This window comes from Globicephala melas, chromosome 5 (genome assembly GCF_963455315.2).
Source record: "Globicephala melas chromosome 5, mGloMel1.2, whole genome shotgun sequence".
NCBI classification, from domain to species: Eukaryota; Metazoa; Chordata; class Mammalia; order Artiodactyla; family Delphinidae; genus Globicephala; species Globicephala melas.
Genome location: NC_083318.1, coordinates 4,507,915 through 4,526,193, shown reverse-complemented (window position 1 = coordinate 4,526,193; position 18,279 = coordinate 4,507,915). Strand labels below are relative to the sequence as shown.

At 47.5% G+C, this 18,279-nt stretch overlaps 2 long non-coding RNA genes across 4 annotated transcripts in view; one reads left to right on the top strand and one right to left on the bottom strand.

The window, feature by feature from the left end:
* Positions 1 to 18,279, top strand: part of LOC132597332 (uncharacterized) — a 39,355-nt gene that overhangs the window by 16,362 nt on the left and 4,714 nt on the right. For 2 of the 3 annotated variants that reach the window (XR_011377467.1, XR_009563918.1), the window contains exons 2-3: positions 7,492 to 7,713; positions 8,722 to 8,831. This is a non-coding gene — a long non-coding RNA (uncharacterized lncRNA). The remainder of the gene's footprint in view (positions 1 to 7,491; positions 7,714 to 8,721; positions 8,832 to 18,279) is intronic. The other variant, XR_011377468.1, reaches the window with a different exon arrangement.
* LOC115863721 (uncharacterized) lies at positions 8,931 to 17,421 on the bottom strand. The gene is made up of 3 exons (XR_004043642.2): positions 16,561 to 17,421; positions 13,517 to 13,639; positions 8,931 to 12,731 (listed from the first exon to the last, which is right to left on the bottom strand). It is a non-coding gene; the product is annotated as an uncharacterized lncRNA (long non-coding RNA).

The window sequence follows — 18,279 nt, the reverse complement described above, 5'->3', positions numbered from 1 at the left end:
GAATAAAATCCAAAGTCTGTCCTGTGGCCGGCCAGGCCTGCAGGATCTGGCCCCTACGCCCTCACTGGTCCTGGGCCTCTCTCCTCTCACTCATTCACATCTCTCCAGCTTCACCTGGATCCTGGGAGATGCCCAGCGTGTTCCCCTCATAGCACTCACCACCACTGTGTCTGGGTCGTTATTAGATGGCTGTCGGCCCACCTCCAGGCGGGCATGGGCTCTGGCAGTCCCACTTCTCCTCGGCTGTATTCTCACCGTGCCCGGCACACTCAGATACCTGTTGAATGAATGACTCACACTGGCGGAGAGGATGAACATCTAGACGAGAGCCAGGCACCCCAAAAGGAATAGGAGGCAAAGCAGATACGGTAATTCAATCACATGTTTGCTGGGAAATCAATCACCACAGGTGGGCGGAGGACCCCAAGGGAAATCTCCCAAGAGCTTGACAGGCCAGTGGGAGACAAGGTCAGACACCAACCTAATCCAATCCAAATTTCATGGACGGAACTTGCTAAACCCGTACAAGCAATCCTGTGGGCTCCCGTGCCTCAGGGATATTGGTATAGAACTTGCAGAACTATCTAAAGAGACTCTGAAAAAGTAAAAAACTTAAAAACTATTTGTTAAAAAAAATATTTTACAAAGTAACCTAAATCCTTAGTCCCAGTAATAGAAAAGGAAATGCATTTCTTTTAGAATGAGAGATTTTTCGTTACGATTTTCATCCTCAAAGGGGAGGGGTCAGTCTGTGGTCACATGAGACCCTGGAGCCAGAGGAAGGGAATAACCGGGAACTGTCGCCCCTGTAACTACGGGATTGCCCTCGGCTGCAGGAGCAGCTCCTTTCCAGCAGAGGGAGCTGTGGGAACAGGAACAGCCGCCTGAAAGCAGCTGGTCCAGCCCAGCCTTCGGGAAATAAACACACCAGCACCGGGCAGTCAGAGCCACCAGGCCCTGTCTGCCCAAGGGGCTCACAGTGTGAGGACCACAGCTGTACTCCAAGGCACTGCTGGCTGCTCTTCTTGCCCGGGGCATGGGAGGGTGGACGTGGTAGCTGAGGGCAATGCCCCTCACCCTGCTTGCTGTCCTCGCAGCTCTTCTCTCTACCTCTCTACCGGAATGAGCATCCTCCTTTATTTGTTTGCTTGTTTTTTCTGTCTCCCCTGCTAGGGCAATCTTTGTCCGTTTTGTGCAGGCCTGGATCAGTGGCCACCATGCTGGGTGCAGGGTAGGCACTCCAAACGTGTCTGCTGGATGAATGAAAGGGGACAGACAGGAGGATGAGCAAGACGCAGAGAACCAGGAGGGCGGAAATGGCGAGGGCCACATCCTTCAGGTTCCTCCGATGTTAATTCAGCTCCTTGTCCTGGCAAAACCAGAAAAACGATTTCAGTCTTTTCTCGGGAAAAAAAAAAAAAGCAGACCCCCCCCCACACGCTACCTTCCTTCCCCCTCACCCCCAAATATCTGTCACTTTCTAGATTGTGAAAATGCTTACCCATAGACTTTCTTAATAGCACATTGTTCCCTGTGACACTATTAATTGAGACAGGAACCAGCAGGATGGGAGGTTTGGGGGGGTGATGTGCTATTAGTGATGTCACAATTCTCAGTAGTTTGGGACACCTGGGTTTCAGGTGCCAGCACTATTGCTTTATAAGATTGTTCAGGAAGGCATCTGAGTTGTGAATGTAAGTGTTCTTTTATTTTTGTTAACTGATTTTTTAGTTCAATCATTGTTTTTATTCTTTTTTCCAAAAAAAATTGTGGTGAAATACACATAATATAAATCTACCATCGTAACCACTTTTCAGTGTCCAGTTCAGTGGCATTAAGTACTTTCACACTGCTGTGCAGCCGTCACCACCATGCATCTCCACAACTCTTCATTTTGCAAAACAGAAACTCTGTCCCCATGAAACACCTCTGCACTCCCTCCCCTCCCCAGACCCTGGTGGCCACCATTACAGTTTCTGTCTCTGTGGACTTGACTGCTCTAAGGAAGGACCTCATACGAGCGCATTCACATAAGTATTTGTCTTTTTGCGACTGGCTTGTTTCACTGAGCATAATGTCTTCAAGTTTCATTCCTGTTGTAGTGTGTGACAGGATTTCCTTCCTTTCGAAGACTAAATCATATTCCATTGTATGGGTAGACCACACTTTGCTTATCCATCCGTTTTTTTGTTTTTGTTTTTGGCCATGCCGTGTGACTTGCGGGATCTTAGTTCCCCAACCAGGGATCGAACCCGGGCTCACAGCAGTGAAAGTGTTACCGAGTCCAACAGGCCAATAAATCGGGAGATGAGGTGATGAGGCAAAAGGAATATGACTTTATTTGGAAAGCCGGCAGACTGAGAAGATGGCAGACTAATGTCTCCAAAACACCATCTTCTCAGGGTTTGGATGCCAGTTTCTTTTAGAGAACAGACAGGGAGAGGAGGTGGGGAAGTAAGGTAAAAAGACCATAAGTCTCGCAAATATCTCCTGGAATGGCCAGCTTCGGGGAGGGGTGTGTTAATTTCATCTTTCTTGCAGCCATTCACAGATGGACAGGGTCAGGAGACGCTTCCCTGACCAAAGGCACTTTGGTTTAACATTCAGACAGAGTGGCAGGGTTCCCCGAAGCAGGCCATTATGTAGAGGCTGTATCCTTTTAGCGAACAAAAGCAACGGGAAGCAAAGGTTAAAGTAAATCAGATCCAACACGGAGCCAGGATTGGCTCTTTCCTGTTACAAAAACACCAAGTCCTAACCACGGGGCCTCGGGGGAATTCCTGATAGCCATCCACCTGTCGATGGGCACTTGGGCGGCTTCCACCTTTTGGCCATCGTGAATAACACTGCTATGAACATGGAGGTATAAATATCTCTTTGAGATCCTGTTTTCGATCTTGCGGGGTAAGTACCTGGAAGTAGAACTGCTGGATCACATGGTGGTTCTATTTTCAGTTTTTTTGAGGAACCACCATACTGTTTCCCACCCAGCTGTTCTATGGACATCCCCACCATCAGTGCACGAGGGTTCCAGTTCCTGCACATCCTCACCGACACTTGTTCTGACAGTGGCCATCCTGATGGCGTGAGGTGGTGAGGAGGTAAAGGTTTCTCAGGGTAGATGGTGATGGTGATGATGGGGAAGCGCCACCAGGGATAACAACCACCGTAGCGGGCGCTCCGTGCGCCTGTCTTCCTGTTCACCTTCTCCCCCACCACCCAGGAGGAGGAGTGATTTATCAGGGTACTGTGTGCGAGCCTCGGGCACCCCTGGTTCATTTCTCAGCTGGGTGGAGTTACGGAATTACAGCCATTCTGACCGGAGTGAGGTGATATCTCACTGTGATTTTTTTTTTTTTTTTTTTTTTTTTTGCCGTACGCGGGCCTCTTACTGCTGTGGCCTCTCCCGTTGCGGAGCACAGGCTCCGGACGCGCAGGCTCAGCGGCCATGGCTCACGGGCCCAGCCGCTCCGCGGCATGTGGGATCTTCCCGGACCGGGGCACGAACCCGCGTCCCCTGCATCGGCAGGCGGACTCTCAACCACTGCGCCACCAGGGAAGCCCCGCTCACTGTGATTTTTTTTTTTTTTTTTTTTCCTCACTGTGATTTTGATTTGCATTTCCCTGGTGACTAGTGATACTGAGCATCTTTTCGTGTCCCTGTTGGCCATCTGTGCTTTACTCTGGATTTTCTCTTCTTTTTCTAAAAGCTGAAATGATTGATTTTAGATGTCTTCTAATAGATACAGTCAATTCTATAAATTTCCCTCTGAGAACTGCTTTCATTGCATCCCACAAACTCTAGTAAGTTGCATTTTCACTCATTTAGTTCAAAATCTTCTAATATTTCTCTTGCGATTTCTTCTTTGACTCACGTGTCATTTAGAAGAGTGTTGTTTAATCTCCAAGTATCTTGGCCTTTTCCTACTATCTTTCTGTTACTGATGTCTAGTTTAATTCCATTGAGATCTGAGAGTATACATTATATGATCTGTATTCTCTTATTTTTTTAATCTTTAAATTTGTATTTATTTATTTTTCTAGCCACACCGCACAGCTTGCAGGATCTTAATTCCCCGACCAGGGATCGAACCCATTCCCCCCTGCAGTGGAAGCATAGAGTCCTAACCGCTGGACCGCCAGGGAATTCCCAATCTGTATTTTAAATTTAAGGTGTATTTTGTGGTCTATCTTGGTGAAAGTTCCATGTGAACTTGAGAAGAGTGTATATTCTGCTGTTGTTGGATGAAGTACTCCTAGCATTTTTATTTTGAAGTAGTTTTAGACTTGCAGAGAAGTTGCGAAAATAATTCAGAGAACTCTCCTGTGCCCTTCACCCAGCTCCCCCAGTGACAGCATCTTACAAAACCATAATGCGATGGCCAAGACCTGGAAATTGACACTGGCATGATACTACTAACTAAACCACAGACCTTACTTGGATTTCTCCTGTTTTTCCATGCACTTACTTTTCTCTTTGTATATAGTTCTATGAATTTTATTGCACATAGATTTGTGTAACCACCACCCCAATCAGGACACAGAACTGCTCCATCATTCCAAAAAAATCCCCTTATGCTATTCCCTATGGCCATGCCCCCCCATCCCAACCCCTGCAACCACTGATCTGCTCTCCACAGTACCATACACACACACACACACACACACACACACACACACACACATAGTTGTTGTTAATTTTGAGAGTGTTATGTAAATGGAATCACAGCATGTGCTCTTTTGACGGTGGCTTTGTCCACACCGCACAAGCCCCTGAGCTCCACCCAGGCTGTGTCCAGAGTTCATTCCTTTTGGTCTCATGAGTCTGTCTTCCCTTCTAGGGAAGAGGCCTTGACCCCTTTCCTCTCCCCCAGGTTCCAGGCTCTGTGCTGGCTGGATGCTCTGCTCCAGGCACCAGAACCCTGGGCTCTGTGGCCTCAACTCCCAGGAGCCCTGGCCAGCGATTCCCTTCTGCCTCTCTCCACATTCCACAGCCAGCATAGACTCTACCAGCTGAGGACCCAGAGGTGATCCCCACTTTTCAGATGGGGAGCAGAAGCACAGAGAAGATGTCATTCGCTTCTGATCTGGCTGTGAGCGGAGGTGCCCTGCATACTGGAAAAGCACTCCAGCCACGCCCCCGTCCCCCCACTCCCGGGATGGCCCAGGATGGAGAAGGCCTCTGGCAGGTGATACCATCCATGCTGAGACCTGAACCAGGAGCAGGAGACAGCCCGAGCGTGATGGGGAGCAGAGCAGGGAAAAGGGAACAACAAGGGGTGGCACCAGGGCCTCGGTGAGGTTTCGAGTGAGGACGGAGACGAAGGCCCTGGTGTCGGGTGTCTCTCCCCTGCGTGTGGGGATTCCACTTCCTGGCCATTTGTCCTGACTTTCGCTGGATAAACCTGGGACAGTGACAGTGGAGCTCACCCAGGACCCTGGCACAGAGAGAGAGGACAGAAGGCCACACTCTTTCAGGTGGAGATACACGCACGTGTGCGTGTATGCGCATGTGCATGTGTGTGTTGAGACACAGTCCCCTGCATACTGAAGTATAGAGGACTGTGAGGGCTGTGGGAGACCCAGCCACGGGGAGCGAGAGGCTGAATCTCGAGAAGGCAGGGAATGGCAAACGGGTGGTACAGTGAAACGTCTGAGTGACTGTTCAAGGGCCAGACTGCGTGGGTTCAAATCCCAGCTCCACCACCTTGCAGCTGTCTTCCCCTGGGAAACAGTTTCCCCATCTATAAAATGTCAATGATCATACTCATAAAGGATCACGGGAGGATTCAATGAGCTAATCGATTTTCTGGCCCGTAGTTAGCACTTCAGGAGGGCAGGACTTAAATTTCCTGGAAGGGAGCAGGGAGGGGACCTGCTCTCGGTCACACCCAGCTACGTCAAGGCTCCGACTCCAGGGTGCTTTCTGCATCTCAGTGTTCCCATTGTATTTTATACTTTTTTATGTTTCCTCCCAGTCTTAGAATCAGCTGGGATAAAAAAAAGTACTCACTGCTGGATGAAAATGCATGGATAAGAGCTGGCCCACTCCTTTCAGACTCTCCTAGCCTTTGAGATGATTGAGGCCCAGAGAAGTCAAGGAAAGTATCTAAGGTCACACAGCCTATTTATTAGTGGCAAAAATGGAAGTTGGACCCAGGCAGGCTGGTTCCAGCATCTGAGTTCTTAGCCACGCCCCTGGATGGTCTCATTTCTACAGGCAATTCTTTATTCATTCACTCAACAAACACTGTTTTGAGTTCATAACACGTGCTGGGTGCTGGTCTGGGCATGGAGGACACATGTGAATAAGACCCAGTCCCTTACCTCAAGGGACAGTGAGGAGAGAGACAGCTAAAGAGTCATCTAGGTTGTCACAAGAAAAAACTTGGCCTTCTATATGAGGTCCGGGGTTGGGGTGGGCAGTCAGGGAAGGCTCCCTGGAGGAGGTGATGACTGAGCTGAACCTTGCCGGATGAGTAGAAGAGAGAGATTTGAGGGGAAGGGCAGTCCTGGCAGAGGGAACAGCAAGTGCAAACACACAGAGACACAGACAGAGAGAGCATGTAATACAGTGGGGTCATAATTGTGCAATCAACTTATGATAATTCAGTTTGGCAAACTGCATTTTACATTCTTAAAAGAAAAAGAAGTAGGCTAAGCACGAGATGGGAGCAAGGAGCCTGCAGCTGGGCTGTTGGTCTGGCTCCCACAGGGCTGCAGAACCTGGGCCTCTTGTTCTGCTGATGCTGGACTTAAAGTGGTGGGAACCTCTGGGCTCTTGACAATTTGAGGTTGAGGGGGAGGATGGGGGTGGGTGGGGCCTCCCAAGCCACTTCAAAGACTGTGGCCTTTATCCTGGAGACCACGGGAGTCACTGATGGCTTCCTCAAATAAGTCAGAGTGGACTTTAACCCTGTGACCATCCAGTCACCCCACGGCCACTCAGCAGGTCCAGTCAGTACCACACTACCTCTAGTGGAGATCTCTAAGGATGTCACTGATGGGAGGGTCACCAGGATGACCGAGACTGACGACATAAATGTGCGCTGACCCCACTCTGCGGAACCTGCCGAGGTTCAAGAGTTTGCCCGCTGGTCCAGGAGAGGCAGGGTCAGCCCCGCCCCGGCCCCCCCCCCCCCCACCGCCGTCCACACCGGCTCTCAGGCCTCGGCTCCTGGACATGCCGCCTCTGGCCACTAGGGGGCAGTGTCCTGCAGTGGAACTGGCGTCCCACACGTGAGGGCCTTGAGCGAGTACCCTGGGCCTCAGTTTCCTCTTCTGGAAGCTGCAGCGGGGCTATGTGGGCTCAACAGAGCAGCAGAAACGTCCTGAGAACCTGCTGGGGGCTGGTCCTGTATCTTCCTAAATGACCCTCCCTACACAGCTCCCACCAAGCAGTCGGGGGGGGGTCCATGCCCCCCACCCCTTGGAGCGCCCCTCCACCTGTTTTTTGGCTGATGGCATGTGGGATCTTCGTTCCCCCACCAGGGATGGAACCCGCACCCCCTTTAGTGGAAGTGCAGAATCCTAACCACTGGACCGCCAAGGAAGTCCCAGACCGCCTACATCTTGAAGTGGGTGCTGCCCCCCCCTGCTAGCCCACGTGGAGGGCCCACTGGACAGCCAGCATCGACCGCGCGACCTGAACAAACCTCCAGGTGACTCCAGCTGAGGCCCCAGACAAGCCCAAACTCCCAGCCCACGGAATCTGTGAGTTTAAGAAGTGGTGGTTTCAGGCCACGAAGTCTTGGGGTAATTTGTTCCACAGCCAGAGTAATGGGACCCCCATCCTACCCTTGGGAGGGGAGCAGCCCAGGAGTGGGACAGCAGAGTCACCTGTCCCCACTGTGACCAGCGCTGGGCAGGGGAAGCGCAAGGGCCTGGGAGCTGGGCGGAGGGGACGGGACCCTCCCCCTCCCCCTCCCCCCTCCCGGTGGAGCAGCCGCGGCAAGGATGCCGGCAGAGAGTCCGCAGGAGCACAGGCAGGGAGAGATTCCTGAGAGTGCCAAGTCCAAAGTCGGGGGAGGCGGGAGGTGAGGGAGAGAAGGGGCGGGCCCAGCGGCCTTGGAATTTGTCCCCAGGAAGCTCTAAACAAGGCGAAGGGCGGGGCGGACTGGGGTGGATTTGATTGAGAGACTCTCTGAGGACGGGAGAGGGAGTGGGGGGAGTGGGGGAGGGTCCCGGTCAGAGGCCAGTGAACTGTGAGGTTACAGCCCCATAAACACTGGATCCCCCTTCCCAGGTAGGTGGGTCCGCCTTAGGGTGGGGACATTCTGCAGGCTCCCCCCTCCCCTCCCCCCTCTCTCCCCTCCCCCCTCTCTCCCTACCCCCGCCCCCCAGGCTCCGTTCCGTTTCCTGCCCAGCAGCCTTCCAGGGGCTGACCCAGCTCCCCAGACCCTTGACCCCATGAAGGAAATGCCCCAGACTGAAGCAGGCGCTCTGTTCTGGTCACTGACAGGGGGCACTTAGAGGGTACTTTTCCCCGACAGTTGCAGGGAGTAAGCCCACCCTGCGCGTCGTCCTGACCAAGTCGGATTTCTCAATGCCCCCTGGAACAACCAGACACACACGCGCGCGCACACACACGCACCCCATGGTGGTGAAATACATGGGGACAGGGCTCAGACAGGCCTGGGTTCCATCCCTGTCCATCATTTACCAGCTGTGAACCCGGCCAAGTCCCAGACCCTCTCTGACCCTCAGTTTCCTCTTCTGCAGAGTGGGGTTTCTAAAGGCAACTGCTTCATGGGATTGTTGAAGAGCACCTGAGCCCCGGGGCACAGAGGCCCTCACGTGGTCGGCATTATTCACCAGCCAGCACCTTTCAAGTAAGGATTTTAGAAATTCTCTCTGAGCTAGCGGAGGGAGGAGGAGGTGTTGCCGAAGTATCAGCTCCCCTGGGCACCGGGCCGAACAGAAATAGAGACAAGGATTTTGGAGGAAGAGAGAGATGGCTTTATTTTTCTGCCAGGCAGAAGGGAAGACACAGCAGGCTAGCGCCTCCAGAGCTGTGCCCCCCCTCCTTGGGAATCAGGGAAGATTTTATATGTGAGGCTCGCAGTCCGGGGGTCTGTGATAAGGATCAAAGTAGTGAAGGTCTCGCATTCTTCCTTTCCTTTGCATTATTTCAGAACAGTCATAGCTGGCGTCACAGCCCCATTAACACTGGATCCCCCTTCCCAGGTAGGCGGGTCTGCCTTAGGGTGAGGGGATTACCATAATATAGGGTGGTAACAATTACCATACAGTATAACGTAAGAAGATTTATTACACATTTGACAACACTTCCCATGTAATTTTTTTTTTTTTTGCGGTACGCGGGCCTCTCACCGCTGTGGCCTCTCCCGTTGCGGAGCACAGGCTCCGGACGCGCAGGCTCAGAGGCCATGGCTCACGGGCCCAGCCGCTCCGCGGTAATTGGGGTCCGACAGTCTGGTAATTGCGTCCGCTTGCCTCTGGTTTATTGGCCGGTGACCTTGTTTCTGAAATGCAAAAACTATAGGGGGTGATTTCTTACGAGGGGCATATAGAATGTAAGTGCCCGGACATAATAAGGTTAGGGGGTGAGAGGCACGGGATGTAACTCACACAGAGTTAGGAGTGATGGGTACCGAATGTGAATTACACAGTGTCAGAGCGTGAGGTTAGCTTCCTAAAGTACAAATCTAGTTACTACAAATTAGTGACAGTTAAAGTAAACCAAGGCGTGATTAACTCTTTCAGGCCAGGTTATGTTTCTTCTCTAGCCTATTCACTGTTCCCTTTATTTTCCTTGTTCTCAGGGGAGGGAAAACTTCATTTCTATTTTTGCTGCAACAAATTCCCCACTGCTAGTTCATTCCCTCCATATCAATGGAGGAAGGGAAGCGGGCGTCGTTCTTGTCTGGCTGAGGACGAAACTTCAGTTCCGCTCCACTTGACAAACTCCAGCTGTCCGGCCCAGGGGCCCACCTATCTCCTATTTCAAATCCCCCCCTGAGAGACGTGAACCCCAAGAAATCTTTACTGGGAGGATGAGGGACGACGGTCTGTCTTCTGTCGCTTCCTCAGGCTGGCAAGGGGTTCGTAGACCCTACCTAGTTGGGGTCACAGAGCTCTCGCCCTGTCTTATTAAGGGCCCCAGGGTGACTTCTGTTGTTGTTTTGGCAGCATCTGTTCTGAGAAATGGCTGGAATCTTTGCGTCATCATTATCTTGATGTGAACCTATTGTAATCTGGAAGAGACAGAACTTAGCAAGTAGTTTAAAAAGACAGAGGCCAAAGATTAATAAAAGAATCATTGTAGCTGGGGGCCCAAGCAGGATGAAGAGCCATGGAACGTTTGGTAGTAATTTTGATCCTGATCTAGATAGAGACGGCGCTTGTGTTACCCTGTCTAAAGGAATGGAGTCATTTGGTGATATATATATAATTCTGTGTCCTCTTCTATTAGCCCATTGTGGTTGATGTAGGTGGAACAGACCCTGTTAGAAGTATTTGGAGGCGTGACAACCTAAACGTTAATAGACAAAATAGATCTCATTTCTTTTTAGGAGAATAAGCCTGAAACCCAGTCTAGGCCTGGTGCTTTGGGGAGACTTGTAGCCAGGTAGCCGGTTATCTAGTTTCATCAAAGTAGGTTTTAACCTTTGTTGTGGTATTAACATATAGATAACAGGAGCTATTGGTCACTACATATGTGTTTTCTCTTTTTGTTAACATATGATCTAAAGCAATTTTATCGTCTAAAAGTGTAATAGCTACAAGAGGAGACCTTTAAGAAGTAAGGTTGCAGTTACCAGCTGTCAGCAGACATTGTTTTGAAATTGGCCGGTGGCATCCCATATCTAAAACAGCTCAGAAAACTCAAGTTCTTAGCAATAAAAGGACTTGCTTAAATCACACCATAGTGTCACCGTTAATGGTGTCAGTGTTTCTCTGGGTATGAGAAGATGCAAGAACTGGGGCTCGTAAAATCTTCTCCTGAAATTATTTAACTATCTCAAGGCCTGTCCTGTCAGTTTTTCCCAGCGCACAGAGTCCCTCGTTTCAGCTCTCCACCTGGAAGTCCTTGTAGAGGGTGTTGGAGGTCACCAGCTACAACAGCTCATGATTTAATCCTTGTAGAAGTAGATGGCAAGTGTCAGTTTTCAGTCAACAGGGCCCCTTTATGGTCGTAATTTCGACCATGGTTTGGGGCATTTCCTGACCATTTTGTCCCATGGTGTTAGGAATGCTCCTTCCCAGGTCTGGTGAAGATTTTGCTGATAAGCCACTCCATGGGCTATTACTGGCCTAGGCCTTTCCTAGTATCCAGAAGTCTCTGGACCACCTGTCTTCCTAGTCTCTTATGGTCCAGGACAATACTCCCTCTTGTTGCTTCTTCTCATATCTAGAGTTAGACTATTGCAATCACTGATCTCATATGGAACTCTATATCATCATTTTATCAGAGGCCCAGTCACACACTTGGTAACATAAGAAACAATCACTTTGTTTGAAATAGGCAGAATACAAATAACATAGCTGGCAGTATTCATAAAGTCATAAGGAAGAAGTCAGCCAAGAACTTCCATTAGGGGCAGCCCGGTATATCCCAGGTCGTCTGACTTAGTCTGTTCTGTACCAATCCCTATTCTTCAGGGAAATTATATACTGGCAGTGTCCACAAGGTACTCAGCCCAGTTTTTTAGTGTTACTAAAAGACTGATTATCCTTAGTATGATTGAATTGTTCCCAGCCTTTAGAGGAGCCTTTAACCTTAAATTACCGTAGCCTGGTGTTAATTACATAAATCCATCCCATAATTGGGGGAGGTTTTATTCCTGGGCTGAAATTTTGCTTGTTGCTCTGATTGAACTTTGAGTAATAGAGGAAAATTCGTATGTATGGTCAGGGTCAGAGCAGGTGTTATTAATTGGTCAGGTGAGGGGATCTCATCCAGTCATATCAGTAGTGGCCTGAACATGACTATAATTTTCCTTTTAAGATAAATTTCCTAAGAGGCAGCCAATTAGAGCCTTGGAGTGGAGAAGTCCACTCAGGTAACCCAGAAGTACTAGACATAGGTAATTGGCCACAAACCCAACAACTGGATTGATTTTTAAAACTAGCATAGGGGCTTCCCTGGTGGCGCAGTGGTTGAGAGTCTGCCTGCCGATGCAGGGGACGCGGGTTTGTGCCCCGGTCCGGGAAGATCCCACATGCCGCGGAGCGGCTGGGCCCGTGCGCCATAGCCGCTGGGCCTGCGCGTCCGGAGCCTGTGCTCCGCAACAGGAGAGGCCACAGCAGTGAGAGGCCCGCGCACCGCAAAAACAACAACAACAACAACAACAAAAACTGTCATAGCATCGTGCCTATGACAGAAAAACATTTGATTCATATGCAAAGGTCCAAGAAGTCGAGAAAACATTATAAATGAGCGTATGAGTCAGGTCCAGGATCTTGGGGAAGCTGTCCACTTCTGATGATGTCTTTTTCTCATCCTCGTGTGAGTGTAGTTTCTCCTCCGTTTGAGCGTTGTTTTAAGGTGATTTTGAGGTCAGCCATCCTCTCTATAGGCCAGTCCAGTGCAGGGGCCCTTTGTGAGTGGAAATTAATCCAAGAGTTAATTCCCTTTAGTTTTACTGTGTATGAGCTAGTTAAGAGTACCTGATAAGGGTCCTTCCATCCAGTCTGGAGATAGTCCTTTAAATTATGTCTTTTCCAGTATGTATAATCCCCTGGTTGTAGGTCGTGGGGTATCTGATCTTCATCCAAAGAAAAATGACGGAGATAAGCTTTAGAAACAAACTTAGAGTGCCCTTTAATAATTCAATTAAACTTTTTAGCAATATAACGTAACTGCAAGGAACTATCTGGGAAGGGAGTCTTGGTAAACACAGACCTTAATGAACAAACCTAGAATTTAATATTCAGTAAAACATAATTGATTTTCTTCATTGTGAGGGCATTAACCCCGCAACCAGGGAAGGCTTTATCCCATCAAATAAAAAATGAGGTTTATCAGGGAGCGGGAAAAAGCCAGGCAGCCCTCTTGGATTTTCCATAGCCCTGACTGTTTGATTGACAGCTATTGTTTACCCATTTTAAATTCCCTGATTTAGGAGTGGACTGTTGTCATGTTTAAGGACAGTCAGGATGGCAAAAGTCTGACAATGAGAGGTTAATTTTTGTAGAAGCAGAATGAATTTTATCTACGGGTGCCAAGATCTTCATAGATCATTGTGAGATAGTACTTATTTACTTTACGTAAGTAACAAAAGATTTTAAAAGCAAATGTGAATCACTTAAAGGCAAAGAAATTTACATAGTCTGTTATTAAAGCAGCATCCCAAGAAAACTTTGTTCTCTAACAGAGAGAGAGAACCAAATTTCAGTCTGGTGTCAATAAACTTGGCCTGATGATTTATACAACTGTATTGTATCATATAGCCTTTTTGCTTCCTGAAACTTTTATAAGGAGTCTCAGACTGAACTTTTAAAAGACCTCTCAGGAAAGTCCCACCAAAGGCTTGTCACAGATTTCGCTTACCAGATACAGGTGAATTCCTCCCTTTTCAAGGTCCCGAAAATACCTTGAGATTTCTGTACCTGTTAGTGAGGTAGCCTTCCTAATTTATCTGATAAAGGTGCTGGGGACCTAAGAGTTTCCAATCTGTGGAGGGAGCAAATAGAGAGAAAAGATAAATGTTTTAATTTTACCCGTAGGTGTAAATTACCAAATTGTTGTAAACCATAAGTAGCTTGAGGAGAAGAGCTTCTTTATATCCAGTTTAGCATTATGGTCTGAACGTCAGAAACTTGTATTTATCCAAAAGTTCTTTTTATCAATCTTCTTGAAGAAGAAGCATCTTTGCAAAAGCTTCAGAGTGAAACTGTGTCTCTAATGACAAAAGACTTATGGCAAGTTTAAAACTCTGATTACAATGTAATTTACAAGGTAACTTGGTTACTGTTGTGCCATATGATGCTTGAGATAATAACTAGAATTATGACTGATAACATTTTACCAGGACCTCAGAATTTTTTTGAAACTCCATATGATTTCTAGAATATCTATATTAGTAACAATTACCATACAATATAACCTAAGAAGATTTATTACACATTTGACAACACTTCCCGTGTAATTTTAACATACCAAATGAACCTAATTAGTGTAACATCTCTCTTTGGGATGTTTCAGAGGCTGTTTGAAGCACCCCAAAGTTAGCTAGAGGTCAAAGAAACTTCATTACAACTTGATTTGGGAAGTTTTATCAAAAACACAAAAGGGTTTAGAACACTCAGTCAGATAAGATAATACATCACTGTGAAATGATTGCTTTTCACTTACCCAAAGGACAATAAAAGATTTAAAGGCAAATATCGAACTGACCACTTAAAAGGTAAAGAAGCTTAAAATCTGTCATCCAAGGCAGTTCAACACCTTAAGAAAACTTGTACCATGCATAAAACTCTTTTCCCAGGGTCCACTTTTCCACAAACCTTTTTTATCACTTTCTGTATCCATCACTTTATTTTCCCATTCAGAAACAGCCACCTGTAAATCAGACCTGCTTCCTTTTCCTTTAATAAAATGCAATTCCATTGCTCATACCTTCTTTACTAAAAACACACATCCTACTTTCCTTAAGCAACCATGAACTGTCCTTTATATCAGCACTCTGTAGACCGGTAAACGTACATCCAAATAATATTTAAGGAATGTGCTTTCTTATAGAAAATATCTCAGTGTGGCACCAAACACATTTTTTAATAGTTCTAAACCTTTTGTTTCTCTGTACAAGGAAGCCGAGGTTCAGTAATTAATGTTTCAGTATCTTATTTTATTTGGAAATGGCCTATTTAATGACTTGCATCCTTTAACTTAATTTAGCACAACCCTAAATTTTCAAGTTGTCAGATATCTGGAGAGGTCATTCTTAAGTAAATATTCCTAAAACGTAAGTATTCCTAAAAATTTCACCCAAAGCTCTTATCTCATTTGCAATTTTTTTTTCTTAAAAGTTTCTTCACATCGAGTTATTTTCATTGCTGACAAATTTGTAACAGATATAATAAGATCTTATTTAGTTTATATTAAACCTAGGCACAATAAAAGTATTATCCCTAATGCTGATGGCTCTAAAGACATGTCTATATTAATTAGATTAACAAACATTAATACCAGGTATTTTAATATTGAATAATTCCCAGGTCACGTGAACCTGAAATTTATTTAATTTTTCTTGTATTTAGAATTGTTTGATTTGTAAGTGCTTTTCTTTTAAGCCAATTAAATAGAGCTCATTTACAAATTATCCTCAGCAATATTATCCAAAGACAGAAACATATACTGAGACATACACAGGTATCCAGACAGACAGAGATCTCATGGTTTCCACTTGAGATTTAAAATGTCTCTTTGCCTCTTTTTTTTTTTCTTGGCTTGAAGTTCTACTAATTAACCCAAGGCTGAAGTCTCAGGCAAAGTGGGCTTTGTTTGTAGCTCAAGGACATGATAACAGTTAACTTCAAGCTTTGCCCTAGGCATATTTTTGTTCTCTCAGGGTCAGAATTTTGGAGAAAAGTATTTTAACAAGCTAGCTTTTTCTAACTGCACATGCAAAAAGGACTGGTTTTGCAATTTTAAGAAAAGCTTTATTGTAACCAGTTTTCTCCAGAGTCTGAAGAATATTGTGGCCATACTGTCAAAAATCATCTTTCTCTTTCTGTGGTCACGGTTGCACAGCTAAAATTTAAACCAGAGAGTGCTCAAATTGGCTCTGATAACAGGAGCAGACTGGCTGATAAACTTGTCCCAGCAGGGATTGTCCTTCTGGGGAGGTGCGGTCTTAGTTTGATCAGAAGAATCTGGGGGTGAGGGAACTTGCAGGACTGGGGAAACCTTCCCACTCCCCTGAGAGTTGGGAGAAGTTAGAAGAGGATCCTTTAGAATGTCAGGAGAGTTTCGTTTCTTTTCTTTTCTTTTCTTTTCTGATTCCTCAGGCTTTTGATTATGGGGCCACCTAGAGCAGGATTATAATAAAAGGGGCATAAAGTCCTGAACATAAGGGAACCTCAGTCCATTTTTCCCATCCCGTGGCCATAAAGATCTAATTGTAGGAGACCCATTTTCAGGCCATTTCCTTTGTCATTGGATCATAGCTATAGGTGGACCAGTCATTTAAAATTTTCCCTAAGTGTTCCCAGGTGGGTGGAACCTTAGAGGAAGCGCTTCCCATTTTGGCTCGAGCAGTTGGTAACAGACATTTGATATTAGCACGCTCAAATCAAAACAAACCTTCACCTCATCAGCTGGAAGCCACACATAAAACATAAACCATAAAAGGAAACAGCAAAGGGATGCTCAAAAAAGAAAAAGAGAAACATATGGAGGAGACCCGCCCAAACGTGATTTCCGAGTCCCACTCGACCTGGACCGTTGCCCCAAGGCGGCGTCTTACATCAAATCTCCCTTTGCAGGGAGCATTCCACATCAGGATTTCCCTTTGCACGAAATCCTCAAATTGGTACCTTAGTTCCCCTTAAGAGGACCGTCGAAGGTCACGGAGCGCAGTCCGGGAGACTCACCGTAGGTGCTGACGGGTGCGTCGCGACTTCCCTACGTCCTCTTTCTGATCCTCCAATATTCAGTGTTTTCTCGGAGTGGAAGTCCAGGCCGACGCGGCCAAGAGAAGAGAAGGTGTCCTCAAGGCAAAATGAGCCTCGGCAGCTGCTAGGTCAGCCTCTCCCCCGTACTCCGCCGCAGCCGACAGGCCGGGTGTGATGCGGCACAGCCCTGCGGCAGGGAGTCCCTGGCGATCTGGCCTCAGAGAAATCCTCCAACCCTCAGCTCTCCCGAAGGAGCCTGGCGTGCAGAGAGATCCCCGAGCTTCCGATCAAGCCGAGGGGCCCTGCGGGGCTGCCTGTACGCGAGCAGACCCCGGACGAGCCCCCATTTTGTTGCCGAAGCATCAGCTTCCTTGTGCACCGAGGCCGAACCGAAATACAGAGACTGGGATTTTGGAGGAAGAGAGAGATGGCTTTATTTTTCTGCCAGGCAGAAGGGAAGACACAGCAGGCTAGCGCCTCCAGAGCTGTGCCCCCCCTCCTTGGGAATCAGGGAAGATTTTATATGTGAGGCTCGCAGTCCGGGGGTCTATGATAAGGATCAAAGTAGTGAAGGTCTTGCATTCTTCCTTTCCTTTGCATTATTTCAAAACAGTCATAGCTGGCGTCAGGCCACCCCGGTAACTGGGGTCCGGCAGTCTGATAATTGTGTCCGTTTGCCTCTGGTTTATTGGCCAGTGACCTTGTTTCTGAAATGCAAAAACTATAGGGGGTGATTTCTTTTTTTTTTTTATAAATAACAATGGAATTTATTTATTCTTTTTACATCTTTATTGGAGTATAATTGCTTTACTATGGTGTGTTAGTTTCTGCTTTATAACAAAGTGAATCAGTTATATATATACATATGTTCCCATATCTCTTCCCTCTTGCGTCTCCCTCCCTCCCACCCTCCCTATCCCACCCCTAGGGGGTGATTTCTTACCAGGGGCATATGGAATGTAAGTGCCGGGACATAATAAGGTTAGGGGGTGAGAGGCAGGGAATGTAACTCACACAGAGTTAGGGGTGATGGGTACCGAATGTAAATTACATAGGGTCAGGGAGTGAGGTTAGCTTCCTAAAGTACAAATCTAGTTACTACAAATTAGTTAAAGTAAACCGAGGGGTGATTAACTCTTTCAGGCTAGGTTATGTTTCTTCTCTCGCCTGTTCGCTGTTCCCTTTGCTTTAGTTGCTCTCGAGAGAAGAAGGAAGAAAAGTCTCACTTCTATTTACATTGCAACATGATTAACTCTTTCAGGCCAGGTTATGTTTCTTCTCTGGCCTGTTCATTGTTTCCTTTATCTTCCTTGTTCTCAGGGAAGGGAAGACTTCACTTCTCTTTTTGCTGCCACAGAGGGAAGGGAGCCAGGCGTGTGTGTCTGTGTGTGTGTGTGTGTGTGTGTGTGTGTGTGAACCCCCCTGTGGATCATAAATGTAGACTCGCTGTGTCTATACTCGCCTGTGGCTCTGTGTCCAGTCCCCACCCCTGTGAAGCCTCGGGAAGGTTGCAGATGGACAGCCCGGCGTGTCCTCCGTTTCAGGCCGTGCCGGGCCTCCCTGTAATAAAGACCTGTTTCTTCCTGGCCGCGCACTTGGCCTGGAGACTGAGGGTTCACTGAGCAATTCTGAGCTCCCGCCTGCCCGCCCCGGACACACTCGGGCCTTCTGTTTGCCCACAGCGGCCTGTGGGACGCT